Source organism: Tamandua tetradactyla, chromosome 21, assembly GCF_023851605.1.
Source record: "Tamandua tetradactyla isolate mTamTet1 chromosome 21, mTamTet1.pri, whole genome shotgun sequence".
Lineage (NCBI taxonomy): Eukaryota > Metazoa > Chordata > Mammalia > Pilosa > Myrmecophagidae > Tamandua > Tamandua tetradactyla.
The window spans coordinates 56,440,226-56,452,495 of record NC_135347.1 but is presented as its reverse complement, the minus strand read 5'-3'; the positions used below and the strand labels follow the sequence as shown (position 1 = coordinate 56,452,495).

General features: G+C 39.3%; 1 long non-coding RNA gene across 1 annotated transcript in view; it reads right to left on the bottom strand.

The window, feature by feature from the left end:
* Positions 1-2,066, bottom strand: part of LOC143665390 (uncharacterized) — a 31,632-nt gene extending 29,566 nt beyond the window's left edge. Inside the window, exon 1 of the long non-coding RNA XR_013166927.1 lies at positions 2,013-2,066. This is a non-coding gene — a long non-coding RNA (uncharacterized LOC143665390). The remainder of the gene's footprint in view (positions 1-2,012) is intronic.
* Between the last annotated feature and the right edge of the window lie 10,204 nt (positions 2,067-12,270).

Sequence of the window (12,270 nt, the reverse complement as noted above, 5' to 3'; positions counted from 1 at the left end):
GTCTCTTCAACAAATGATGCTGGGAAAACTGGATCTCTATTTGCAAAAATAAAGGAGGACCCTTATCTCACACCATGTACAAAAATAAATTAAAAATGTGTCAAAGGCCTAAATATAAGAGCCAGAACTATAAAACTCCTAGAAGAAAACATGGTGAAGTATCTTTAGGAACTTGTGTTAGAGGATGGTTTCTTAACTTTATACCAAAACCGAAAGATACAAAGAAAAAATAGATAAAATGGGACCTCATCAAAAGAGAAAAACTTTTGTGCTACAAAAGACTTTATCATGAAAGCAAAACGACAACCTACACAATGGGAGAAAATATTTGGAGACCACATATCCAATAAAGGCTCAATATCCAGAATATATAAAGAAATCCTTCAACTTGGCAACAAAAAGACAAATAGCCCAATTTTAAAAGGGCAAAAACTTGCAGAGACATCTCTCCAAAGAAGATATACAAATGGCCATAGAGCCCATGAAAAGATGGCCATCAGGCAAATACAAATCAAAACCACCATGAGATACCATTAGAGACACCCATGAGAGATATCCATTAGAATGAATGCTATTTAAAAAGTAGAAAATAACGAGTGTTGGAGAGGATGTGGAGAAATAGGAACACTCATTCATTGCTGCTGTCAATGCAAAATGGTGCAGTTGCTGTGCAAGACAGTTTGGCATTTCTCAGAAAGCTAAGTATAGATATGACCCAGCAATCTCCCTACTAGGTATATATCAAAAGAATGAAAGCAGAGACTTAGATAGATATTTGCACATGGATGTTCACAGTGGTATTATCAACAATTGCCAAAATACGGAAGCAACTCAAGTGTCCATCAACCAACAAATGGATAAACAGTGTGAAATACACTTACAATGGAAAACAAAATGTAGCAATGAAAAGAAATGAAGTGGAGGCCTGAGTTGGCAGCTCCTGCAGCCCAGGCCTGATGTTGGTGCCAGTTGCAGCAGCTTCTCCCTCTGTTACCTGAGTAAGAACCGTGTGTTCATGGACCACACGTTCCAGAGGTCGTCGCAGCTGCCACGCTTGTGTGCATCCAGGTTTCCCAGCACAAACATCAAGACCACAGTCACCGCGCTGCCCAGTGAGAGATGGGAGGCCCTGGTGTAGCCCTGCAGCCCCAGATCTTGCCCCTGAAAATCCACATTCCCGACACCATGGCCCACCTGATCAGCCCCCTGCCACCCCCCATGGAAACCATCAGTGCTGCAAACTCCTGCCCATCCCACCCCCCATCTTGGGGATGGGGGGCAGCTTGCCCTCACGTCTGGGCGTGGGGGTGGGGGTGAGGGTCACACTCACTGCCCCTTCAGGGTGGGGCAGAAGCTGCCTTTCAGGGAAGGGTCCTTGGAGCCCAGTGCCCTGCAGTTGAGTGTTTGAAACCTCTGGGTTGTTTTCTGATTTTCAGTAGGAAATCCCTGTCAACCTCTCTGAACTGAATTTCTAACTACTGACTTCTGAAAAATAAAAGCAAGAAGAAAGGAAAAAGGGAGGGAGAAGTGGAAGGCTGGCGTGGCTTCAGCCCTGACCCTTAGGCAGAAAACCACTGGCCTGTCCTGAGCATGGGGAGGGCGGGTGTTTCGGGCTGGGCAGCCTGAACCCAGAAGGAGGGCTTTCGCTTTATGGTGACTTTTAAAATATCATCATCATAACGTTATTTATTTAAATGTAATTATTTTGCTATTTCAATTTTATTAAAAGAGAGGAAAGAACCTGTATTTTCCTGGTGGAATGAAATGGCTCAAAATGGTATATTTAGGGAATTTGAAAACATTTATTATTTACCTAAAGACTGTATCTGATAAAGATGTTCACACAATACTTTGTGTGACAATCCACAGTATGGAACTGTCACAGTATTATTGTAGATATGCATATTACCAATTATGAAATTGCTACAATGCTAGCTGGATTTATATTGCAGCCATTTAAACAATAAAAATGAAACCATCAAAAAAAGAAAATAGGAATGAAGTCCTGATACCTGTGACAACGTGGACGGACCTTGAAGATACCACATTGCGTGAAATAAGCCAGACACAAAAGGACAAATATTGTATGATCTCACTGACTTGAAATAATCAGAATAAGCAAACTCATAATAGAGTCAGAATCTAGAATACAGGTTACCAGGGGACAGAGTGGGGATAGGAAATGGAAAGTTAAATCTTAAAATGTACAGAGTTCCTAACTGGAACGACGGAAAGGTTTTGGTAATGGGTGGTGGCGAGGGTAGCATAACATTGTGAACACAATTAACGGCACTGAAATATATATCTAAATATGATTAAAAGGAGAAATGTTAGATTGTGTGTATGGTAACAGAATAAGAATTTTTTTAAACCCCATAGACGTATACAATGAACCCAAGTTAAAACATGAACTAGAGTTAATAGTACAATTATAGAAATTTGTTTTCATCGATTGTAACATATGTTCCACACCAATGCGAGGTGTTAATAATATGGTGATATATGGGACTCCTGTATTTTATGCATGATTGTTCTGTAAACCCATAACTTCTCTAACAAAGGAAAAAAAAAGAGGTCAGGGGATCCCAGGAAGGAATATAGACTATAATAAAAGAGTTTAATGGATTACAACTGCACAGGAAACTGTCATTCGAGGGAGTGGGAGGAAATGGTACTGATCTCAATAATTTTGAAAACAAGTGGTGTCTAAAGGCAAAAGAAACCACACATAAGCACAGTACCTTAGTTGATAAAGTTGTGGCCCATGGGGCTACAGGTTAAGGATTCTGATACTACTATCCACATATCCTGGAACTGAAACATTACGCATATGCCATGCAGAAGAATTCCAAACAATTTACGCAGATTGTTTGCCCTAAAGGAAGGATAGGCAGGTGTGGTCTTCACAGAGTGTTCAGTGTGTGAGCGGGAAGGTGTTGGGGAGAGTAACTTACCAAGGAGAAACCTGACAAGCACCTACTCTCCCAGGGACCAAGGCTGATGCAACTGCCATGAATCCTGTGGGTAGAGCATCCTTTACATGATGTGATGAAAATGGCACTTTACCTCTGTGATCTTCTCCTCAAAATTCATAACCCCATTCTGGGAAAAAAATCAGACAGGTTCCAGTAAAGGGGCATCCTACAATATACCCCTTTGTTGACCAGCCTTCCTCAAAACTCTCAAGATTGTCCAAACGAAGCAAAGTCTGAGAGGCTGTCACAGCCAAAAGGAGCCTAAGGAAATGCAATGACTAGATGCGATGTGGCATTCTAGGTGGGAATCTGGAACAGAAACAAAGATATTAGATAAAAAATGAAGGAAATCTGAATAAACTACAGGCTTTAGTTAATGATAATGTACAATATAAGTTCATTAGTTATAACAAATGTAGCATACTAATATAAGGTATCAATAACAGGAAATTTGGTGCATGGATGTATGTAGCTTTCTGTACTATCCTCTCAATTTTTCTTAAATTTAAAACTGTTCCAGATATAAAGTCTATTCACAAAAATCTGTTTAACAACACATATTGTTGTTTAAATTAGTGTTAGTAAGTCGAAAAACAGCTCTCAGAATCTAGCCATATTCATGAATGATTAATAAATAATTTAGTAAAGCCTCCACCCTAGAAACTGAGTAAGTGAATGCATTTAAAATCGCATCTTTGGGCTGTGTAAAATATTTTGCATCAGTTAGCCCATTCTTTTGTGATTTATAAATTTAGTCTATTTTGAAGCAATCAATTATTATACTACCCTGAAGAGATTCTTGTTCTTCTGCTAATCTGTGAGACCCAAACAAAAGCAACACAAAAATTCTAATTTGAACCTCCTTTGTTTGGGACTAAGATTTATATTTCACAATCAGAATCAAGGATGGTAAGGGTATAACTGCTTATATTTACCTCTCAACTCTCTCATTTTGGAAATGTTTCTACTTTTTCCATTTTAAACTCACGAAGACCATTAAACTGGCTTTTTAAAAAAAAATATTGGAAGCATTATGTATTCATAAGGTAGCCAGGCTATGAGGAAGCTTTGCAAGCAACATGAGAGACACTTACACTAAGAGCCTGTATCACCAAAATGGTATCTTAACTCCCTCTAAAATTGTAGCCTTCTTATTCTTTCTGTATGTCTTGACTACAAGATCTCTTGACCAGGATAGCTCTATTGTTCGTAAGTTGATCCTTTGGGAAAAATAAGACAGTTTTACCAACAGCTGCCAGCCGTAGTTCCTTGATTTGGAATTTTAGGCTGTCAAGCATGCGATAGGCAGAAAGATTGTAACTCTGGAATTATTAAACTCAGGATATATAGATCTGTTTGAGGTTAGAAAAATAAGACACTTAGAATGTCAGATGAAGTGGCAGAGAACACCTACTCCTCCCTGGAAAATGTGAAAATACTAGAGGTGAGGGAGCAACCCATTCAAGGGATTTCTTAAGTGGTACCCATGATAAAATGTTGAACGCAGAGCTTCCCTGGAAGCTTCAGTAGCATCTTTTACTACTTTACCACGTTTAGCATTAATAGTCCCTCAACAACAGTCATGGCCAGTCAGACTACCAGAAGGAGTGTGGTGGGGCAGGTTAAATAGAATTTGGGCCTGGAAAAATTCATCATCAATTAACATTGGATGCTTTGTCACGAGAGGCAGGACCAGAAGGATCAAATATTCTCATCACAATAAGGCCATGGGATGTGTTAATGTGACATAAGATCAAAGTTAGGCTCTGAATTTATCATGTGGATTTGAAGGTGAAAATTAATCCTTATAATGATCAAATGTGTTTGGTACCTTAGATCCCATAAAGTGGAATGAGCTAGAGCACAGAATATTCCTTCTTTGTCTCAGTACACCCTCTCTCAGCCCAGAGCCAACAGAACACACCTTTTGCTTCTGCAGAGGTGGTGGAAATGGATACACTGGAAACTCTCTGGTGTGGAACAACTGAAGTTGTGCAATTTGCACACATTATGGTGGTTGAGACTTGACTATTTCTCTGTGGAGTTATGGTCGAACCCAGGGGAGATGGTGGGAGGAGCCGTGAAACAGGGTTATCAGAAGAGGAAAGGGTTAAAGGAAAAAGGCGGTGGGAGGAGAAGGAAGTGGGGACCATTAGGAAAGAAGTGTTCACTCCGACACTTCTGCAACAGTCCTTCCCCCCAGGCCCATCAGCAAGGACTCTGCCCTTCCCTGTGTGGAAGTGAGGAGTTACGAGGAGGGCATAAGGCTCCAATCGGCTGGCCCAGCCCTGGTTGTCCCACATGGCAGCAGGACTCCCATGAGGGACAGAGACCACATTTCTCCCCTCAGCGGGTCTCCTAGGGAAAAAGAAAGACCAGTGCCCCTGCCACTGCCCTCCCCAGAGGATACTTTGAGGCATTCTTAGGAAAGGACCCTCCTGGGTGGGGAAAGCAGATTGAAGAACCTCCTTCTAGTATCAATGCTGCCCACATGTTCAAGCAGTCACTGCAGCCATAAAGACAGAGAAGTGAAGCTATGTTGACCTATAGTTTTGGTTAATGCATTTTGACACAAGAGATAGTTTGATGAAGACATTGTGATGCAGCTGTTTGGAAGCACAGAGGCAAAATGGCTGAGACAAAATGTAAAATATTTGCCTTTTATTACTTCGTAATGTCTGCAGCAGACACCTCATGGCTACAGCCAAATTTGAAGGGAACTTGGCTTAGGGTAGGGAAAGAGTATTTTCTCCTGAGATAAATGGTCAACTTTGTGCTGTTCCTCTCTTCTCGGTGGCTCCACAGCAGCTGTGGTGCTGGACTTTAGAACACCACTTAGACCATGTCCCTTAAGGATGCTCTGTGCAGCAGATCACGTGCTTTACAAACTGAGAGCTGTGGTAAGACTGCATAACTGGTCACGTACAGGCAGAGCTGAAGGAGCTGGGTTCGGAGGGCTTAGGTTCTACCCAGCAGTCGTGCCAAGCCCGTGAGATTCCCCTAGAACATAAACTCTGGACTTAGTGTGTATTATTATTCCTAAGGCTTCCGGATTAGTCAAGTGCAGTATAATAAGCTTGACTTGATTTAACCTACAGGGAAAATGGATCCCATGTTGCTCAATTACTATTTTTCAATCAATCAAATACTTTTTTATTCTATGAAAAAAAAATTTTTTTTAAATCAGATTTAAAAACCAGATTTTTCAATCAGTCAGAAATTCAATGGTTTCTCTGGGGAAGAACATAAAACTCAATAGTGTTTATGCAAATATTTTTTCTTGGATATCCCTTGACAAAAGAAAACAAAAATCAAACAAAAATCAAACAATTTTTTCCCCACTGAGTGAGAAGGACATAAAAATTATTTCAGGTTGTCAGAGCAGTGAGTAATAAACAAACGGAGAGGTACAACGAGCTCAGCTAAGTTTCTAAGCCTACCCTCGATACTGGCTAGTTTCAGAGAGTAACATACATCAATCTTAGGTGAGATTATTTGAAGACCTCACAATCCACAGCAGAAGCCATTAATACACTTAGTGTCTCTTTCCAACTTTTGCTGGCCTGGACATTGGAGGATGTTGTTACTACTGAGACATCTGTTTCCATTTCTAACTCCTTAAACAAACTTTTAGTTTCTGTATGTGATTTCTTTCCCCTAGGTAAATGCCTCTAGGTCATGGGCTCCCCTCCCCACTAAGACTCATCAGGAAGACAATATGAAATGTTAGGCAGCCAAAATCACCGACACACTCCCACTATAGTTCACCCTTTTGGCTACTCAACATCAAAGCACACCTTCTCACATTTACTTCTGGGGAAGAGAAAAGCAAAGTAAGGAAAGGTCTCTCCCTCTTTACACAATGCAACTTTCCCAAAGGGAGGCAGCCAAGTCTCTTCAGTTGCGTCTGCGTATCCAAATCCAGAATCTCTAGCTCTGCAAGGCTGCACATCACGTTCTGCAATTTATATTCTATAAAGTAAAATTAACTAGAATCTATATGGTATCTAAAAGCGTGGAGCTCATTGCCTCCCCCAGCCCCGCACACCCAAAAATGGAGCTCCTTGACCAGAAGCAATATTTCATGGGACACCATTTGGTGACTAAGTGATTCAAAAAGACCACGGGTGGTTTTGCTGGCAGAATGTAACAGGCAGGTGTCAACCAACAAATTACAGACTGAACTGCAAGACAACAAAAACATTTATTTGGAGTTTTAGAATTACAATTTGGGGGGCCCAGATTCAGGTATTGACTGCCTGTATCCTGTCTTGGAGCTTCCAAACAAAGGTTTTTAAAGAAAAAGAAGAGGTTACATAAGTTGTTTATTAAGAATTATGATTGGTAGATATTTGGGGCTTTTCAAATATTCCACAGGCTTGACAGTTTACTGATTCTTTTTCTTGCGGTTGGCTGGTCGCATCCAGATGTCCTCAGAAACATACTTTTGGTTTCGCATATGTTGGCAGTTTATGATATCTGGCTGAGACATGCATGCGTTAAGTAACTTCCTAATTGGCCTCCCGACTCCATTTAAAATTTCATAGCCATAGTAACTCCAATTTGTTTTATATCTTTTCTTACAGGAACAGCAAATCCAGGTCCGGAATAAGTATCAATCCCCATGGTTTTATATTGCTACCTGTTTCATAGAGAAGGAGAGCCAAGGTAAGCAATCTGCCCCCAGAGCGGTCTTGGGTTCTTAGGAGTTACCGGGCACCTTCCATCTTTTTGTAATTCACTCAGGATTTAAAACCCCAGGAGAGACAGGCAATCTGATTTAACTTGATTAGATTATGCTCATAACCACTGATCAGAGGTGAATGTTTAAGGGGGATTATATTTAAAAAAAAGTTTTTAAAAAACTTGTTGTAGTGATATATAACCAAAAATTTCCCATTTTAACCACTTTGAAGTGTATTACCTTTTCACACTATTGAGCTCCCATCGCCAACAACCATTACTCCAACTTTGTCATTAACCTCAAATAGAGACTCTACTCCCGTAAAGGAGGGTTATGTGTGACAGGAATACAAAGTATGGTTAACAAGCGAAAGGAATAGGGATGCTGGGCAGACAAAAAAGAACAGGTGCTCCCCACATTCTACTGCTTTCATATTAACTTCTCCTTATTCCCCAACACACTGATTTCTATGCATTCAGATTTTAAATGCCTCATCTTAATATAAGACACTCAATCTCATGTATAGCTGAGAACACATTTAGTCTCTTCACAAAAGGGAACTCAAAGCCACCTTTACTTATTGTATCCGGCTACACATTTGGGAACTTTGTGAGACATTCACCCATTGTGATTCTGCCTCGATATTTTGAAACCTGAAAATTGATTTTTTAAGTTTAATACTGTGTGTAGGAGAATCATTTATATAGATCCATGTGACTCTAAATCATTCCTTTTCATTACTATATGGATATTCCATGATTTATTTACCTATTTTTCTGTTGAAGATCATTTGGATTTTTCCATATTTGGCACTTACAAGTAATAGAGCTGCAAATGTTCTTTTTTGTGTTTCTGTGTTCACATGGGCAAGAACTTTTCTAGGGATGTACCTAGACAGAGGAATAGCTAAGTCAGAGTATATGCGTTTCCAACCTTTCTATAGTTAGGTTGCTTCCTGCTTTATTTTCACTTTATTTCTATTTCCTGACCTCCTTAACAACACTTGTTATTATCAAACATTAATACTTTCATTTATCTGATAGAAGTGATATGGCATCACATTGTCATTATTATTTTCTTTTCTCTGATGCTAAATTTATGTGGCAGGTATTATTATTTACCCCCCTTTTAACATTTTGTATTGTGAAATATAACATACATGCAAAAAGTGATAGATTTCAAAATACATTTTAACAAGTAGTTTTAGAATAAGTTTCAAAGTATGGTATGAGTTACAATTCCACTATTTCAGGTATTTTCTTTTAGCTGCTCTAAGACACTGGAGACTAAAAAGAAATAATATAATGATTCAGCAACCATACTCATTTGTTAAATCCTATCTTCTCTGTTACAACTCCTCCTTCTCTTTTGACCCTTCTCCTACTTTTCAGGGATATTTAGGCAATGACCATTCTAACTTCTTTATGTTGAAAAGGGTGTCAACATTATGGGGTAGAGAATGTAAGTGGTTGATGCTCTTGGAGAGACTGGTACCTTTGGGTTTCAGGGCTTATCTGACTAGGAACCATCTGGAGGTTTTAAGTTTCCGAAAAATAAACTTAGTGGGTGAAACTTTTATAGAGTCTCAGATAGAGCCCTGGTTATTCTTTAGGGTTTATAGGAATACTGTTGGTTGGGACTTGGCATGCCATGGCAATCAGCAATATCTAGCTGAAGCTTACATAAGAGTAACCTCCAGAATAGCCTCTTGACTCAATTTGAACTCTCTTAGCCACTGATACCTTAGTTGGTTACATTTCTTTTCCCCCTTTTGGTCAGGTAGGCATTGTTGATCCCACAATGCCAGGCTCATCCTTGGGAGTCATGTCCCACATTCCAGGGAGACTTTCACCCCTAGAGGTCATGTACCACGTAGTGGGGAGGGTAATAATTTTATTTGCAGAGTTGGGCTTAGAGAGAGAGACAGACCACGTCTGAGCAACAAAAGAGGTTCTCTGGAAGTAACTCTTAGATATAAATATAGGTAGGCTTAACTTCTCTGTGATAGATATAAGTTTCATAAGAGCAAGGCTCAAGGTCGAGGATTTGGCCTAATAACTTGGTGTGGTAGTTAGGTTCAAATGTCAACTTGGCCAGATGAAGGTACCTAGTTCTGTTGCTGTGGACATGAGCCAATGGCATGTGAACCTCTTCTGTTGCTGATTACATCTGCAGTTGGCTAGGAGGTGTGCCTGCTGCAATGAATGATATTTGATTTAATTGACTGGAAACTTAAATGAGAGAGCTTTTAAGCTGCTTGCACAGCCAAGCAGCTCAACATACCTCATCTCAGCACTTGCAGCTCAGCCCAGGCCTTTGGAGATGCAGAAAGAAATCCCCTCAGGGAAAGATGTTGAAACCCAGAATCTTGGAGAGAAGGCCAGTAGAGATTGCCCTGTGCCTTTCCATGTAGGAAAGAACCTTAGTTGAAAGTTAGCCGCCTTTCCTCTGAAGAACTGTACATTAACTAAATAAATCCCCTTTTATTGAAAGCCAGTCATCTCTGGTGTGTTGCATTCTAGCAGCTTGCAAATTAGAACACTTGGGAGTCCCTAATGTTCAAGAGAGTATCAGAGATTTCCCAGGTGGGAAAGTTTAATAGTTCTATATTTTTTCACCAGTTCCTTAAAGGACTCTACTAATATTTTTCTCTCTCTTTTTTTTAATTTTAAAAAATTTTTATTAATAAAACCAACCAACATACAATATGAACATTCTTTTTTTATCACATAGTTGTATATTCATCATAATGATCATTTCTTAAACATTTGCATCAATTCAGAAAAAGAAATAAAAAGAAAACAGAAAAAAAATTCATACATACTATACCCCTTACCCCTCCTTTTCATTGATCACTAGCATTTCAATCTACTAAATTTATTTTAACATTTATTCCCCTATTATTTATTTATTTTTAATCCATACATTTTACTCATCTGTCCATAACATAGATAAAAGAAGTGTCTGTGTGCTTGTTCCCTTATGCAAAAAGACAAAATAGACTAGATCAATGAGAGCTAAGGACCCCCTCTGTCAGTGAATCTAACATATTACACCTGGAAATATAGCGTGACAGAGCTGATTGATATCATAAATTTTGTTTAAAAAAAGAAGCATTAGACGCAAGGTTTTCACAATCACACAGTCACATTGTGAAAGCTATATCATTATACAATCATCTTCAAGAAACATGGCTACTGGAACACAACCGTACATTTTCAGGCAGTTCCCTCCAGCCTCTCTGTTATGCCTTAACTAAAAAGGTGATAGCTATTTAATGTGTAAGAATAACCTCCATGATAACCTCTCAACTCTGTTTTGAATCCCTCAGTCATTGACACTTTAATTTGCCTCATTTCTCTCTTCCCCCTTTCAGTTGAGAAGGTTTTCTCAATCCCTTGATGCTGAGTCCCAGCTCATTCTAGGATCTCTGTCCCACGTGGCCAGGAAGGTCCACACCCCCGGGAGTCATGTCCCACATAGAGAGGGGGAGGGCAGTGAGTTTGCTTGTCCTGTTGGCTGAGAAAGAGGCCACATCTGAGCAACAAAAGAGGTTTTCTCGGGGGTGACTCTTAGGTCTAATTTTAAGTAGACTTAGCCTATCCTTTGTGGAGTTAAGTTTCATATGAACAAACCCCAAGATTGGGGGCTCAGCCTATTGCTTTGGTTGTCCCCACTGCTTGTGAGAATATCAAGAATTCTCCACTTGGGGAAGCTGAATTTTCCCCCTTTCACACCACTCCTTCAAGGCGACTTTGAATATACTTTTTTATTCACTGTTCAAATACATCTGGGATTTATTGAGGCATCACTCTGGACAAACCTACAAAATCTCATACCCTACTCAAGGTTCCATGTACTTATGGTGTTCAATTAAGCTGTCCACATAAGTTATATTAGGAAATGCACTAGTCAAAATACAAATTTTGTACCAAATATTTTTTTGCTTTAGTTTCACACATAAAAAAGTTAAAGTTTAAAAATCTTAATTACCATCTATTATCAGCACTCTGCATTATTGACATTTCTTTGTTCTTCCTCATGCAAAACATCTTAAAATTTGCACATTTAGTCACTATCATTATAAACTCTAGGCATTCCTAGATTATACCATCTCAGTCTTTATTGTATATCTTTCCTTCCTATTTCATTTGTGCCCCCAGGCCTCCTCCCTCCATCATTCCTACATTCAGCTTCATTCAGTGTTCTAACATAATCGTATTACAGTTAGGTAGTATTGTGTTATCCATACCTGAATTTTTACAGTCAGTCCTGTTGCACAACCTGTATCCCTTCAGTTCCAATTACCCAATATCTACCCTATTTCTATCTCCTGAGGACCTCTGTTCTTAACTGAAATTATCCAAGTTCATTCATTAATGTTAATTCATATCTATGAGACCATACAGTATTTTTCCTTTTGTTTCTGGCTAATCTCACTCAGCATAATGTCCTTAAGGTCTATCCATGTTGTTACATACTTCATAACTTTATTCTGTCTTATAGCTGCATAATATTCCATTGTATGTATATACCACAGCTTGTTTAGCCACTCATCTGTTGATGGACATTTGGGCTGTTTCCATCTCTTGGCAATTGTAAATAATGCTG